The following is a 4,382-nucleotide window of genomic DNA, read 5'->3' as shown; positions in this document are numbered from 1 at the left end:
ATCTTGGCAGAGGGACTAGCAGTTGAATATACAGATTTGGGGGTCAGTCATCTCCCCTAGATATGCAACACTCCATCTAGGGCCACTTCCCCCACCAGATGCTCACACTCAATCACAAGTTAGGGTCCCCAGGGGCAAGTGACTACAACCCCACCCCCAGGGTTCTAGGAGTATCGGCTCCTGAGCACTCCCTTCCCCACCCCCCACCCATTGGGCTCCTCATCATGTATGACTGGAAATAGGCTTCCAGTGTTCCAACATTGAACTGGAACTGGGCCGGGGATATTGCCTTATGCTCTGAGGAAAAGGAAGGGCAAATTGGAGCCTACTCTAAAGAGCAGGCCCTTGTCAGCAAGTTTTCCCATTACAGAAGTGATCATTAAATCCATGGGAGATGATGAGATCACAGAGAAAGTGCAGAGGGAGAAGGAAGCCTAAGAGAGAGCTACCAGGAACAGCTCCTGGTAGGGATCATGATATGGGTGATGAGCCAGCAAAGGAATTAAGGAGTGGTAAGACAGACAGGATGCAAACCAAGAGAAACCAGTGAAAAGCCAGTCAAGAAAAGCCAGAGAACAAAGAGTATCCAGCAGGTGAGGGTGGTCAGCAATGGTCAATGCTGCAGAGAAGTCAAGAAGGATCAAAACTGAGATGGGTCCATCAGATTTGGCCATTAAGACCTCACTGGGAACTTTGGAGAAAGCAGTTTCCAGTTAGTGCTGAGGTCACATAGGGTCTCAGAACTACAGCAAGGGGGTGTGGAATTCATTAGCCATCCAATCCAACCCCCTCATTTCCCAGATGAGCAAACTGAGGCTGAAGAAGATTAAGTGATTTCCCCAGTCACACAGGTGGTAGGCATCAGAGGCAGAATGTGGAAGCAGGTCCTGAAGCCAGATCATAAAGAATTGAGGAGTGAGTGAGTGAGGAGAGAGGATGTGCAAGCAATGAGTATAGACAGATTTGCTTCCCATGATGATGACTCATCTAGAAGCAGGACCAGTGGTCTGGGCTTGGGGGTCTGCCCCCCCTCCAGGGCTTCCATGTCTAGCTGTTAGTGGCTGTTGGCCTGCAGCTATTGCTGATAGCCATCAAGAAGTTGGGCTCCTTCTCCACGGTGATTTCACCCCTCAGTAATGGCTATTGGGGAATAATTGGAAGGAGACCAAATGGCCTGGGGGATGTTGCTATTCCTCAGGTTCCTGGGTTCAGCATCCTGGGTTTTCTCCATTAGGGTCCGAGGGGAGATGATCTAGGTTGTGGTGATGGTCTGACTCTCCCAGGAAGGAAGATAGTGAGTCAGACCCTGGACTTACTGGAAAAAAGGAGAATAATCTAAGGGACAACAGACAATAACCCCCATGATCTGTATAGGGTTACAATTTTTGATAGGGTGAATTTCAAAGCCAAAGAGGTTCCTGAGTAAGGGTAACAAATGGAGAGTCTGGAAGTGGCAGGAGGGAGCAAGAAATATTCTGAATCTTCTTGGAGGACCAGTATGTCTGGAGATGTAAGAGAACGTACATCCAGGTCTATGAAGCAGGATAGGTGTGGGCAGATTTGAGAATGGTCGACATAAAATTGTCATTAAATCCATGGGAGCTGATGAGATCACCAAGAAAAGAAATATAGAGGGGGAAGAGAAGAGGGCCCAGGACAGAACTCTGAGAGACACCTATGGTTAAAGGTATGATCTGGAAGAGGATCCAGCTGAGAAGACTGAGGAGTGGCTGGATAAGCAGGAGAACCAGGAGAGAGGGGTGTCCTAAACCCCCTCACAGATGAAAGTACCAAGGAGAAGAAGGTAATGAACTATATCAATGGCTACAGAGAGTATGAGGAGGATGAGGATTGAGATGAGGCCATTTTCACTGATAATTTTAGAGAGAACATTTTTTGTTGGGATGATGAGGTTGGAAGCCAGGTTGTAAAGAGTTTCGAAGAGTGAGAGGAGAGGAAGCGGAGGTACCTATTGTAGATGGCCTTTTCAAGGAGTTTAGCCAGAGAGAGCAGGAGAAATATCAGATGATAATTAGCAAGGATGCAGGATCAAGTAAGGGTTTTTTCAGGATGGGGAACACATGATCGTGTTTGTAGGCAGTAGGGAAGGAGCCAGTAGACAGGGAGAGATTGAAAATAAGTGATCATTATCATTATTATTGGACACCATGCTAGAAATTCTAGCTACAGCAAGAAGAAAAGAAAAAGAAATGAATAGAAGAAGCATTGGTAAGATTCCCCTCAAAATTTCCATTTGTGCAAGATGGTGCTTTTCTTAGAAAACTCCATAAAATCAACATGCAACTGGCATATTAAATAGCTTTAGGAAAGTAGCAGGATGCAAAGTAAAGCCATAAAAAGCATGAACATTTCTAAATGTACTAACAAATGATAGTAAATGAATAAAAAGAGAAATACTCTTTAAAATAGTAACCAAACTCACACTTTCACTGGTGAAGTTAGAGGTCTGTTCAATTTACTTCCACAAAAATGTAATGTAGTATTATGCCATCAATGATGGTGAATATAAAGAATTCAAAGAAATATTGGATGACTGAGGTAAACTGACAAAAGCAGATTTAAAAGGATTAAATAAATTACATACGAAATAACAAAGAAACTCCGAGGAAATTCCAAGGGAAGACACAGGATCTCAGAGTTGAAAAGCCTGTGGTGGCCAACCAGCCTGGTGTGTACAACAACAGGAATACTCTCTACAGAAATAAGCAGTCTCGGATCCTCTGGCCAATGACCTCCCAGCGCCGGCCGTACATGAGCTCATGGGTCAGCTCATTCCGTTTGGGGACAGCTGCATGTTAAGAAGATTTGTCTCCAAGTATGTATTACCCCTTTGCACCTTCGACTCATTGCTCCTAATTCTGCCCTCTGGGCAGATCAAGAAGGGCACATCTAGTCCTTCCACATGACTGTCCCTCAGAGATGGCTAGCATGGCCTCCCAAGTCTTTCTTTTTCAGGCTCAACATATCCAGTTTCCTCAGCTTATCCTCTTGTGACTCAATCTCAGTGTCCTTCATTAGGATTGCCCTCCTCTGGACACTTGGAAGCTGATCACTGTCCCTCCTAGAATATGCCTCATAGAACTGAACATAGCACTCTTGATATAAGCTGATCAGGGTACAGCACACAGGATTATTGCCTCTTTATTCTTGGGAAGCATGCCTCTCTTAATGCTGCCAAGTGTAGCTTTTTGGGGGCTATGACATCACTGTTGCCTCATATTTAATCTCTACCAGGGGTGGGGAACCTGTGGCCCTCTAGGTCCTCAAGTGCGGCCCTTTGACTGAATCTAAACCTCACAAAACAAATCCCTTTAATAAAAGGATTTTTTCTACAAAACTTGGACTCAGTCAAAAGGCTACTCCCAAGCACTTAGAAGGCCACATGTGGCCACAAGGACATAGGTTCCCCACCACTGTCCATTAAAACTTCCAGATGTTTGGGGTTGGGTTTTTTTTTCAGATTAGTTGTCATCTAATTTTGTCTCCTCCATCTTATTCTTGTAAAGCTCATCTTTTGAACCCAGGACTAAAATGCTACATTTATCCCAATTAAATTTAGTCTTATTATATTTGGCCAAATATTCTAGCTTATAAAATGTTCTAACTTATACAAAAAATGATCCTGACACTCCTGCAGGATGTTAGCTATCTCTCTTCCCTTTATATAATCTGCAAATTTGATTAGGATGCCATCTGTGCTTACATCCAAGTTATTGGTAGAAGTGTTCAACAGCTTTAGGCCAAGCACGGAGCAGTCCTCCTCCAGAGATAGAAAAGTCAGAAGTCAGCTCTGCTGGTCCAAGTCACACACGTAGCTGTTGGCTTCATCATGTACACCTTCTCTAGTTCTTTGGGAGTCTGGGGGCTTGTTGTGAAGTCACTTAAACCTTGATTCCAGGCCCACAGAGAGATCTTTATCTACCGCCCCCTCCCAAAGTTCTATCGCAGTGCTGGTGCAAGGGGAGAACGACCCAAGACCAGGTGCCGTAGGTTCCCAGGAGGCTTTCTTTGGCTCTTTGAACTCAGGCCTCTTCCCCTTCTCGCTCTATTCCTCTCACTTCACTCTTTCATATTATTCTCGCAGCATGCCCAAGTGGTGTCCGCTGGGACGGGGCCGTAGGGGAAAGAACGGGATTGTTGAGCAATAGGTAATGAGGCTGTCCCCTAAGACCTTTCAGTAGGATTTGGTTATTGGTACTGCTAGGGTAAAAGTCACGTTAGCTGTCCTGAGTTGGGAGAGCATGGCTGCACTAATCAGCATTTTCCTCAGGTGGATTAACCAACCTGGAAGCAGCTGGGAAAGCAATGTGTTCATCTGTACCCTTCACCCCCGTCCCAAGCATCTTGTGTACTCTACCAAT

Source organism: Phascolarctos cinereus, unplaced genomic scaffold, assembly GCF_003287225.1.
Source record: "Phascolarctos cinereus isolate Bilbo 61053 unplaced genomic scaffold, phaCin_HiC Scaffold_9;HRSCAF=440, whole genome shotgun sequence".
Lineage (NCBI taxonomy): Eukaryota > Metazoa > Chordata > Mammalia > Diprotodontia > Phascolarctidae > Phascolarctos > Phascolarctos cinereus.
This window is presented reverse-complemented; position numbering follows the sequence as displayed.